Genomic DNA, 12477 nt, shown 5'->3' on the forward strand with positions numbered 1-12477 from the left:
AGAAGGAAGGTGGAGGGAAAGGGGCAAGACAATTCCAGGAAGAGAGAACAGCCAGTGTAAAGGCCAAAGGCTGGATAAGGTCAAAGGCCATGTGGCTGCAGAGACTTGAGCTAGGGGCGAGGCAGGAGAGCCAGTGAACTGAGCCAAGGGCCTGACAGGTGACAGAGAACTTTGGCTTTACCATGAGGGAGACTAGGGGCCAGTGGAGGATTCTAAGTAGAAAAGTATGTAAAGCAATTTCAGTTTTTAAATATCCCCCCAGCTTCCTTCTGAGAATAGACTGCTGTGGGGCAAATAGGAAGCAGAAAGCCCCGTTAGGAGGCCGTAAAATGACCTGGAGCCATGATTACACCTACCTCACGTCCACCTCTCTGGCTCAAGTCATCCTCCTCAACACAAGCCTGACCATGATATGTCACCACATCCTCTCCACAAGAACTTTCCATGGCTCCCCATCACCTCCGTAACTATCAAGTGTCACTTCTTCACATGGTCATCAAGGCTGCTCTGTGCCCTATTACCCCTCCCTAAGCAGCATGCCCTCCAAACCCACAGGATCACCTGCTGTTCCCCTGACACATCGCTACAAGCCTGCAATCCGCAATTGCCTCTGCCCTCCTTTCTCTACCCCTAAGTTATTTATTCATCCATCAGGGCTAAGCCCAAACACAACTTCCTCAGGAGCCTTTCCTAGCTGACCCCAACACTGCACTCTTCTTGGACCTCTACCAGACCACTGTTTCATCAGTTCCTGGTTAGAGTTCCCACCAGATTGCTAACTCCTTGACAGCAAGAACTGTGCCTGACTCATCTAGGAATACACAAGGGGCCAAGCACAGTGCAAGGCTTCCACTAAGCGCTCAATCAACGCATGCTGGCTAAATGAACAAATTGGCCGTTTTGTTACATATCTTTTTGAGGTCTTGGGGGGTGGAGGGGTGGGCGGAGTTGTCCAAGGACAGGTTTTCCTGCTTGGCTACTGTAATCTGGAGGACAGGGGTCCCTCTGATGGAGCCCCTGGGGACTCCATGGTACAGTCACAAGTAGGGATGTGGGGATGGATCTGAACCCAGACCTTCAAAGTCTTCTGTCCTCTCAGCCAGGTATCTCTAGGAAGGCCCGTACAATTTGCTTTACATTTGCCCAAAGCGTTGGCAACATGTTTTTCCTAGTCTCATTCTAGAAGTATACAGATGTGCACAAAAGCACCTAGAAGGATCTCAACCCAGTTAACAGTAATTACAGTATTAAGAGATGGAATTAACTTTATTTTCTTTTACTTTATCTTGATTTTTCCCTAAATAAACATAAGAAAAAAATCTCTTAGAAAGAATGCCATAGTAACATCAAGTTACATTTAAAAAATGGTTCCAAAGGGCTTCCCTGGTGGTGCAGTGGTTGAGAGTCCTCCTGCCAATGCAGGGGACACGGGTTCGTGCCCCGGTCCAGGAAGACCCCACATGCCGCGGAGCGGCTGGGCCTGTGACCCATGGCCGCTGAGCCTGCGCGTCCGGAGCCTGTGCTCCGCAACGGGAGAGGCCACAACAGTGAGAGGTCCACATACCGTAAAAAAAAAAAAAAAAAATGCTTCCAAAAATAAAAAGTATTAAAAAAAATGAAAACAAAAACCACATACACTGGAGACATGAGACCACTGAATATACAATACCAGTTACAGAGGAAGACTGTAAAAACTGAAAATATTTTAAATGGGTTGTATGAAGCATGCAATTAACAACTGACCCTGTGTTTTCACTTCTGAAATAATTATTTTACAAAACATAAAGTAGTAAAACATTGTTCTGGGCATCCTGGGCACTTACTGATGCCGCTTATCTAAATTAAACTCTTCCATGGTTTTCATAAACACGTGTAAACTAGCTGTCATCACTGCACCTTAGCTCACATCACACAGGTGACCAATCAGCTCTAAATGGAACATTTCAATGACTGTCATTTTATGACTTACAGAGGAAATGTCAATTAAAAATAATAGGGGATCGGGCTTCCCTGGTGGCACAGTGGTTGAGAGTCCGCCTGCCGATGTAGGGGACACGGGTTCGTGCCCTGGTCCGGGAAGATTCCACATGCCGCGGAGCGGCTGAGCCCGTGAGCCATGGCTGCTGAGCCTTCGCATCTGGAGCCTGTGCTCCACAACGGAAGAGGCCACAACAGTAAGAGGCCCGTGTACCGAAAAAAAAAACAAAAACAGGGGATCAACTATCAACAAATAATATGTCTTATTTAAGCTGATGCTACATCAACAAAGCGTTGACTCAACAAAGATTTGGCTTCTAACTTTCAATAAAAGACCTACACAACTTTTTATAGTGAAATAGCATATTAAAACACAGAAGATACATTTGCTTTAGTTACCATCTTTTTAAAGAAATAAAAGGGGGACAAAGGCACTGTGTGTATGTCAGGCACAGTGCTAGGTATTTTAGGTGCATGATCAAATTAATTTTCTTAGCAAATCTGAGCTAGATTATCTCCCCTATTTCACTAATGAGGAAACGGGCTTAGAGTAATTTATCACACAGTAGCCACCGTCACACAGTAAGTGGCCAAAATGGAACTCAAATCCAGGTCTGTTTCACAAAAGATTACACATTCTATGATTCTGGAAATGCCACTTACATGAAGTTCAAGAACAGGCAAAACCAATCTATGACGATATGCAGCACATCTAAGATGATATACCAAGTCAGAATAATGGTTCCCTTCAAGGGCTGGAGACTGACTGGAAAGGGGCACAGGGACCTTCTGAGGTACTGAAAACGTTTTCTTCTTGATCTGGTGCTGGACACATATTCATGAGCTGCACGCTTAATATTAGTGCACTTTACACACTTTACTGTATGCTATGCCTCAAGTTTTAAAAAAAAATCCTCATTTGATTGACTCCAAGTTCATGTTCTTTAACCACTAAACCATCATACCACTATTTGACAGAACCTGACCACACTCTAGAATTGATTCTCTTAGATAATCAGTTTTTTTAAAACATTCTGATTAAGTGAAGTACACCCTAATCACATCAGAGTGAAGGCATCTGAACAATAAGCTTATTTTTAAATGCCACAGAATGAAAAGTAGAAAGTATCAATTTCCTTGCTACTGGGAATTTCCTGTCTGTAGCCACATCAGAATAAAAATAATTTTAAACCTTGCTCTAAAGGAATGTTCATAGATGTACAGAAAATAATTTGTAACAAAATTCTTAATGGGCTTCCCTGGTGGCGCAGTGGTTGAGAGTCCGCCTGCCGATGCAGGGGACACGGGTTCGTGCCCTGGTCTGGGAAGATCCCACATGCCGCGGAGTGGCTGGGCCCGTGAGCCATGGCCGCTGAGCCTGCATGTCCAGAGCCTGTGCTCCACAACGGGAGAGACCACAACAGTGAGAGGCCCGCGTACCGGGAAAAAAAAAAAAAATTCTTAAGAGTTACCTATGGAAGTACCTAAATAAAACTACACAAACTATTTCAAGACATACATTATAATTTTATCAACAATGTTGACCCTCAAAGGAAGTTTGAATTTTGTTACAAAAACTAAGAAAAGGCAAGACAAAACTGGTGGGCAAAGTGCATAAATCTCACAGTAGAGGCAACACAGTGAGTGTAAAAATCTCAAAGCAGAGTTATAACAAACCGAAAACTCAAATAACTTTTCCCAGCAGTAAGGTGATTGTGCCACATATGCCCTAATAACAAATTCTCCATCGAGTAGAAAGTTCTTCCCATCAAAGCTTTGTTCAGACTAGCAAAGCCTCATCATCAGCTGGTGATGATGAAATCATTACATCAATTCGCTCAAAGCCTCACCCCACACATACATATACCTCTTAGTCAAGCGGTAATTGCCTCTCCTGAGAGAGGAATTTATTCATCCACAATTTGGAGACATATTTGGCAAGCACCTAGTTACAGTTTTACCACCTTTGGAGAAGTGGGGAGGGACAGCTGGATCCACACCTGTTGGGTGTATGGTCTTTACTGGGTGCTTTTGAGTATGCAAGCCAAGAAATCCAACCTTCAAACTCAGAGCCCAGTTTAATTCATGTTTTAACATTCTGTACACACCAAAAGTGCCAGGCAGGGCTTCCCTGGTGGCGCAGTGGTTGAGAGTCTGCCTGCTAATGCAGGGGACATGGGTTCGAGCCCTGGTCTGGGAGGATCCCACATGCCGCGGAGCAACTAGGCCCGTGAGCCACAACTACTGAGCCTGCGCGTCTGGAGCCTGTGCTCCGCAACGAGAGGCGATAGTGAAAGGCCCGCACACCGCGATGAAGAGTGGCCCCCGCTTGCCACAACTGGAGATAGCCCTCGCACAGAAACGAACACCCAACACAGCAAAAATAAATAAATTAATTAATAAACTCCTACTCCCAACAACAACAACAAAAAAGTGCCAGGCAATTGACCGAAATGATTTTAGTTTCTCCTGAGCATTTGCATATAAGACCAAAAGGCCTTTATGAGAATTTTTCAGTATTGATAACTTATGCACCACTATGGGGCATGTGCAAGATTACATAACCAAATATTATCCCAGATGCAAGAATTTCAATGTTTATAAAAGTAACCATTTATATTTATTAATTTTTAAAGTCCTTAACAAACTGCTCAATAAAACTGTCAAAAAAAAAAAAAAACCTGAGTCAAATATTGTAGCTATTAAGCAAGCTAGAATGAATGAAAAGCACTGACCCGGTATGTTAAGAACAGTGTGTTTTAAGTACATTCACAGTCCTGGTTCAGCATTCCTAAATTATGGTTGGAGGGGAAAACAAAACAAAACAAAAACAAAAAAAAACAGCATTGTCAGAAAACATTAAAAGGGGAGCAGAATATGCCACCCCAAGATATGTCACTTTGACACAATGATTATTTTGAATTAAAGTTACTTGAGAAAACAGCCAGTGTAAGGACATTCTGATTCCCCTTTGTCCCCCTGAAAACAGGAGATAAATCTTCCGTAGGAAGGTACCCTCCCCTGCACCAGGAGGGTAGAAGGCATTCTTATCACCAGAGATAGGGAATTCAGGGCTGAGAAGCCTGCACAAACCTTGTTACTTCTTCACTCATCAGTCACCCTAAACCCAAACCCCTTTGTTTTGTCAATTCTTCACAAATGTATTTGTTTCCTTGTCTCTTTAAAAGGTACGAAAGCTGCCTGCTTTGGTCACTTCTTTGAGTCATATATTTTTATCCTTGTACATATGAAATTTGTTTTTCTCCAATTAATCTGTCTTATGTCAACTTAATTATTAGATCAGCCAAAGAACTTGGAGGGGAAAAAGAGAAAAGTTTTCCTCTCCTACAGTTTCAAAGTTTGAGAAACAAAGGATTCACTTATCCCTGCATCAGCTGAAAAAGCCCCACACATTTGTATCCAGAACATCTTAGCTTTATACCAACAATGCACTGGGTAAAGCAAAACGATTTTAACTTTTTTGGGTTCTCATTCATTTCCTAATGTAACTTTTTTTTTTTTTAAGCCATGCATCTGGGCAAACTGTACAGTGAAAAATCCACCACGAATTATCAGTTCCACTTTCCTATTTTTAGCAAACCTTTAGTATCTTAGAATTAGAGAAATCTAAATTGTGGGTTTTTTTTAAAACAAGGAAATTTTCAAAATTATAAGCCACCTATATATACTCAACTCTCCATCCAGGAAACCCAGGAAAAAAAACCAAATCATAATTTTTACAAGCATATTATGTTTATTTTCCTCAAAAGATTACCTCATTCCCTGGATTTTAAAAACTATCTGCCATCTGCCAAATTTGGCTGATTTCAGTCTCCAACAAATCTAAATGGTTACTGTTGTTGGTAAGGGGAAGTTGGTGCCTGGAGGAACTTCTATATTGATTACACAATAACCATCACTTATTAAGCACTTCTTAAACCCCACCCCCCATGATGCACAGCTAGGAGTTTGGCAAACATTATCCTATTTGTCCTCAAAAACAATCCTGTAGACCAGACACTACCATCCCAAAACCAGACATGGAAAATGAGGCAGGGATGATAAACAACTTGTCCAAGGTCACGGAACAGTATGTGGCGGAATCAAGACCAGTGAACAGTGAAGGTGGGAACTCAGAACTCTTACGGAGAATTAGGCCTGCATCATACACATGCCATCTGCACAAAAACTAAATGAAGAGCAGTGAGCCCCTATTGCAGGAAGATTCCCAAGGGAAAAAGCAGTATCCCAAACTGAAAAAGTACTTCCTAATGGCAGATCTAAAGATAAAGACATTTGTAAAGGCCTGGCAGTAGGAAAAGGTTTACTCAAGTATAGGGCTCCCTAACTTCCCTGGTCTTAAAATCCAATCTGGTTTAAGAGCACAGGGACTCTGTGTAACATTCTCCCAAATTCCACCAGTCTTAATAACCTCTATTTAAAAGAAACAGAAAGGACTTCCCTGGTGGCGCAGTGGTTGGGAATCCACCTGCCAGTGAGGGGAACCTGGGTTCGAACCCTGGTCCGGAAGGATCCCACATGCCGCAAAGCAACTAAGCCCCTGCGCCACAACTACTGAGCCTGCGCTCTAGAGCCCGCAAGCCACAGCTGCGGAGCGCACGTGCCACAACTACTGAGCCTGCGAGCCTAGAGCTCGTGCTCCGAAAGAAGAGAAGTCACCTCAATGTGAAGCCGGCGCACCCCAACAAAAACCCAACGCAGCCAAAAGTATAAATAAAAATTTTAAATAAAGAAACAGAAGAGGGAACTAGGGCAGTGGGAAGAAGGGACCGCCCAGCCCTATCCTCCTTCTGGGGCAGCTGTCAGATAACACCTGGGGGAGACCACGCAATGGCTTGGGTTGAGAGCCCTAGGATTGGGCTGGGTCCCCGCCTTCCTAGTCCCATTCTTGGCCCTGTCGGCCACCTCTTTAACCAACCCATTACCTCCCCGGAGCAAAATTACACTGGAAGGATCTGTTTTAACAAGTAGAAGCCCATATTCACCAACTGGCTTTGCAATCTGAAATCTACAGCAAGGCTCCAACAGGGGAGCGGCAAGAGAATATGGTATAATTGTTCCAAACTACCGTTCTACGAAGTTGAGGAAGTTCAGGAGGCCATGGGGGGCAGGAGAGAAAAGACAAACATACCACCCCTACGTTTTAAGAAGGAGAGGGAGCCTCCTCAACAAATCAGGTTTAAAACGTATATATTATTTTCAGAGATGAGCTTTCACGCTCTGACACTTGTGGGGAGTATCTCGGCTGCTCCTCCCCACTTGATGGGGAGCCAGTAGGTTCTGCGGCTCCCCAGCCCTGAGTGGAAAGCACTGTGGCCTAGAAATTAAGGTGACTTAGTTTTATTGCCTCCAGAAGGGTCCGCCTGCCGTCCCGGGGCAGCCGTCAGGACCCGCGCCCGCAGCCCTAGAGGAGTCCGCCCCGAGCAGCCCCCCACGTCAACCCTCCACTCCAGGTGTTTCGCAGAGGCCGGCTAGGCACGCTCCCGCAGCACCCACCCTTCCCCCTCCCCAGGTTTCGGTCAAGTAGCCGGGTTAATCATTCAACGCGGGCGGTGTGGAATATTTTTGTAGAGGTCAAAGCAAAAGGTTCTTTCTAAGTTTCACAGAAACCAGCCTTTAGGGACCCTGAGGTGGCATTGGCAGGCGGATGGGGCTGGGGAGCGACTGCTGGCGGCCCTGTAGCTCACAGAACACCTGATCTCCCCATGCGGCACGGCAGGCAGCGCAGTGCGAGGGTGGGGTGCGGGGGTGTAACGCGAAATCCAGCAGGGCCCCCTCCCCAAAACGTCTGTGCAACCCAGATGAGGACGCCAGGCCTCAGACGCCCCTTCCCAACGCCTGCATCACCCCGACGCGCGCTCCCCCGGAAGTTGGGGTGCAGCGGGGAGGCGGAGATGTTCCCAGTTCCCGGGTCCCGGGGGGGGGAATGTGGAGTGGGGCAGGAAGCTCAAAAGACAGGCTGCCGCGGGTTGCGTTATCCTCTTCCTCTAGGGTAAGGAAGGTGGCGGGGGGGCCGAGGGGGAGGACCGGGACGCCTAAACGCCGCAAGAGCCACCTAGAGACTGTTTCCTGCTCTGGGGCGCCAGTACGAAGCCGGAACCGGCGAGGAACGGGGCTGTGGAGGGAAAGAGGATGGGCCAGTGGAGGGGGAGCCGGGGACCAGAGAGGTAAGAGGGCGCAGAGCCTGCCTGGGGAGGAGGGAGGCGGCGGGAGTGCACACCCGCCCGGCCCTACCTTGTCCGGGAGCAGCTCCTGCTCAGCGGGGCGGGGGCGGGAGATCGCGGCTGCATCCACGTCCCGGCCGCTCCGCGCGGCTCAGCCCGGCGACCGCCGCCGCTCTCGCTCCATGCGTTGCGCCCGCGATGGGCGGCCGGGTGGTGTCTGCGGCAGGACGGCTCCGCCTCGGCTTGGCCCCGGCTCGGCTCAGCTCCGGCACTTGTTGCCGCCTCAGCCGCTGCGCCTCACTCCCGGCTCCGGCTCCGGCTCCCGGCGCCGCCGTCGCCGCCTCAGGGCTCCCCGGCCCCGGCCCGGTCCCGCCCCCGCCCCACGGGCCAATCAGGCCCGGCACCGCCCCTTACGTCACCGCCCCGCCCGGCCCGCCGCCTCGCGCCCCAAGTTCGGGGCAAGCACGGCTCCAGTTTGTCGGGCGGTGGACGCGCGGGACCGGCGCAGGCTGGTGCTCCTCTTGGCATCCGGGGACCCTCCGGGCCCTCACCTGGAAAGCAAAGGCTTAAACTGGGGGAAGGGAACCCCGAGAACTAGACCGTCGGGGGAAAAGGGCGGCTTGAAGTTCAAAAGAACTATTTTCCAACTCCAGTCTAACCTTAATCCCTCTTGTCGCCCCTCCTGCAGTACATCTGATGTTGGGAAACTAAGCACATGGCCTGGTGAGGACTCCAGTGGCGTCTTCTGGCCGGAGTCAGTTTGTGACGGGTCCTAGACCGAACCCCGGCCGCCAAGTGCTTGGGCAGATGTGTCTCCGCAAAACCCAGGGTTTCACCATGGAAGATGGGGGTAGCTACGGGGAACCGGAGCCAAAATGGGACTTGACCATTGCTCTCTGCCCATCCAGTAGCTGCCGCCACCTCTTAGGTGCCCAAATGACACCTACTTGACACTGCCACGCCATCTTCGGTTTTATGAAGCCTCCCAGAACATGGGGAGAGAGGTTTTAGTTCTCATTGTGGTGTCCTGTAGAGGGTTTCCTCGAGGTTCCAGGCGAGTCTCGGGAAGCCAGAAACGCAAGATGCCCAGACGCTCGGCCTCGAACCCGCGCCGCGGCCCAAGGGACAGGGCGGATACCTAGGTGCAGCCTTAATGGCTGAACTGTGACATACATTCCCACCGCAGGATGGGGGCTTGGCGCTAACCACACCCAGCCGCGGGAATTCCGGGGACCACGACGCACCCTCCTATCCCAGCGCCCCCGCCGGCTCGCCAGAGCACTGCATTCTTAGGTGAGTCCAAGTTGCTGTTGACACAGCTTTGAGGGCCCCAGGTAAGCCTCGCACGACCGGATGGAGAGGTTGCCCTGGCCTGAAAGGCCCAGTGCAGTGCAGTCAGCTCGTTTCCCTTGCGCTCCGCCAGGAGGTAAGCCTGGCCAGAGGCGCACTTGAAAGCTCCCCCGTCTCTTGGTATTTATCTCTACACGAAGAAAGCAAGCCCCTTTAGATAATCAGACTAAGGAATTAAGAACACCACACCCTCAATTATTTGCATTTTTCAGAAGGCTTTCTGAGGCGGAATTAGTTGAAAGAGAAGGAATTGCTAAAGTAGTCATTTCAGGCACCTTTGAGCTCAGCCTACTCAACTATGGGCACTTAATCCAAACTCAGCGAAAAGGAAGAGCAGGTGGATGCACTGCTGGATGCACTGAGCCACGTGGGTGCGGTCCTCTAGAAACGAATTCTGAGTCAGATCTGGGAAAGTTTTGATTTGCAGCCTTCAGTCCTTTTTGCTTTTATGTTGATCACATGATTCTCCTAAGACTGGGATGTAAAGTCCAAACAGTCAGATTTTTGTGTACTCATAGAAAAACATCTGGAAGATACAGACAGGCTGTTAACCACCATTACCCCAGATGTGGGATTGGGGTTTCAGAAGGAGGGGAGATGAGTTTTATACCCTTATTGACTTTGAGGTTTTTTTCCAGTTATATTAACTCTCATAATTTAGAAAACTAATGAAACAGATTTAAAGAAATAAAGATATTAGAAATTCTTTTAAGAACTCTTCAGAGTGTATAAATTAATAAACAAATGAAGCCTGAGTCTTTCATTCTGTGTCAAAATAATTAATCCTGAGTCCGTGTTCCTTGGTTTAAATAAAAATATCTCTGGCAGCTCTTCTGATCTTTAAACGCTGTGAGGGGACAAGACTGACATCTGAAGATTTTTTTCTGCCATCAGATCAGTATATTGTTTCTACACATATGCCTTCCCTTTAAATGCACTCGCACTAGCCACAGACATACTTTCACGGACTGCCAGCCAAGGGGTTTTAGTAAAGGAACTGCTACAATGTCAGCTGGCAACCAACAAGGAAATTAAGCTGTATCCTCTGCAGCTGCCAAAAGCTGCCCAGGCCCTGAAATTAAAAAATAAGGGCATTCTCTTCATAGTGCCATTAATTAATGCAGCTGGGAGTGTATCTGTAAATGTTACACTGTGTCTTTGGGGGAATTACTCAATGCTGAATTCCACTATTCCGCTAAATTACTCCATGCTAAATGCACATTTGGCTGCAGTCTCTGCTCTTGGTCCATCATGAGTAGGTAAAGATGAACTGTTCATTTATTTAACAAATATGTGTTGACCACCTACTAGGTGCATGGCACAGGGCTAGGCACTGAAGTGGTGAAGAGTGTGTAGCAGACACACTCTTCCCTCTTGGAGCTCACAGTTTAGCTGGAGAGAAAGGAACTTAGCAATTAAATGCACTATCAATTGTATAATTACAGTTGTGATATTGGCCAAAGGGAGTGCAAGGTAGAGGGACCATTTGTCTGGGGAGTCCAAGGGGAGGTGACATTGAGCTCTGAAGGGTGAGCAGGATTTACTCAGGCAAAGAGGAGAGGCGAGTGGAAAAGAGTTCCTGGCAGGTTCACACTACGAAGGGGGGTGTGGTTGAGGAGGATGTTGGAGAGGTAGGCAGAGACTAGATCATCCAGGGTGTACTGTACCATTTTCAGTAAGATCACCCTGATTGCAATGTGAAGAATGAATAGGGAAGGGGGAGGAGGGGGTGGAGGGACAGTTAGGAAGCTGCTGCTGTAATATAAGGGAAAGGGCTGTTTGTCTAAGCAGTTGAGCAAATGGAGAGAAGTAGATACCAACAAGACCTGGTGATTGTTTGGCTAGGGAGGAATCAAGGAGAAGTCCCAGGTCTCTGCTTCTTCAACCAGATGGATGGTGGTGCCGTTTTCTGAGTTGGGGGACCCTCAGGGAAAGAGGATTGAGAAAACCTTGCCAAGGTTCACATTTGGTCAAGGTGGGTTTGAGATGCCTGTAAGATGTCCAAGTGGAGATGCTGAGTAGATGTTTGGCTGTAGGGTCTGGTTCTCTGTGGAGAGGCTGGGGATGAAGTAGCTGGTGTAAAGGCAGCAATAAAGTCCCGAGAGTGAGACGGTGTCCTAGGAGAGTATAGAGTTCTATCAGAAGAGGGCCTAGGACTGAGCCTGATGAGCCCTTATCTAAAGGCTGGCCAGAGGCAAACTATCTGGCAGAGGTGAAGGAGCAGCCAGAAAGGCAGGAAAAAAACAAAACCTAGGAGTTTGGGAAGTGGGGTCATGGAGCCAGGGAAAGGATATGTTGTAAAGAGGCAGTAGCCAACAACACTCAAAATGGCGGAGAGACCCAAGGGTGGAGTGAAGGGATGAAAGATAAACTGGAGTGGATTGAAAAGTGCGTGAGAAGTGGAGAAATGGAGAAAGGTACTGACTACAGGCAAATCTTGAAAGGGTTGACTGTGAAGGGTCAGAGATAGAAATAGCTGGAAAAGAATGTTTTGTCACCAGTGGGTTTATCTTAGTTTATATTTATTAATTTTAGGGTGGAATAAATTGAATGGGTTTAAATGCCGATGGGGAAGACCTTATAGAGAAGAGGAAGAGAAAGGTACAGCAGGGGAAGGATAATGGACAATAAACGTGGTTCCTGTGACCATGGGAGAGGATGGAACCAGAATCTGGGTGGAAAGGCTGACCTCATGCAGGAGGCCACCTCCTCTATTATAACAGCCAGGGCGCAGTTGGAGGTCAACTGAACCAGGCAGGTTTGGTATGGGACGTTGAATCCCTCCACCTGATGCCTTCCTCTTACTCTGGGGAGGAGACTGGGAGTAGGGCAAGAGAGATGAGGGATTTGAAGAGAATGGAGAACGTTTGACACAGTCATTGCAGAAGGTGAGAAGGTTGAGATGACCAGAGGTACGGCAGGATGGCAAGGCAGCATGGCAACCCTCCTAAGGTTGGTGGCTTGC

General features: G+C 47.9%; 1 protein-coding gene across 2 annotated transcripts in view; it reads right to left on the reverse strand.

Annotated features, from left to right (window-relative positions):
• Positions 1 to 12477, reverse strand: part of B3GNT2 (UDP-GlcNAc:betaGal beta-1,3-N-acetylglucosaminyltransferase 2) — an 84178-nt gene that overhangs the window by 22274 nt on the left and 49427 nt on the right. Inside the window, exon 1 of one of the 2 annotated variants that reach the window (XM_019942552.3) lies at positions 8233 to 8373. The exons of the other annotated variant lie outside the window; for it this stretch is intronic. The gene's annotated coding sequence lies outside the window, so the exon portion shown is untranslated. Of the gene's footprint in view, positions 1 to 8232; positions 8374 to 12477 lie in introns of those variants that run through there. 2 annotated transcript variants of the gene reach the window in all.

Source organism: Tursiops truncatus, chromosome 14, assembly GCF_011762595.2.
Source record: "Tursiops truncatus isolate mTurTru1 chromosome 14, mTurTru1.mat.Y, whole genome shotgun sequence".
Lineage (NCBI taxonomy): Eukaryota > Metazoa > Chordata > Mammalia > Artiodactyla > Delphinidae > Tursiops > Tursiops truncatus.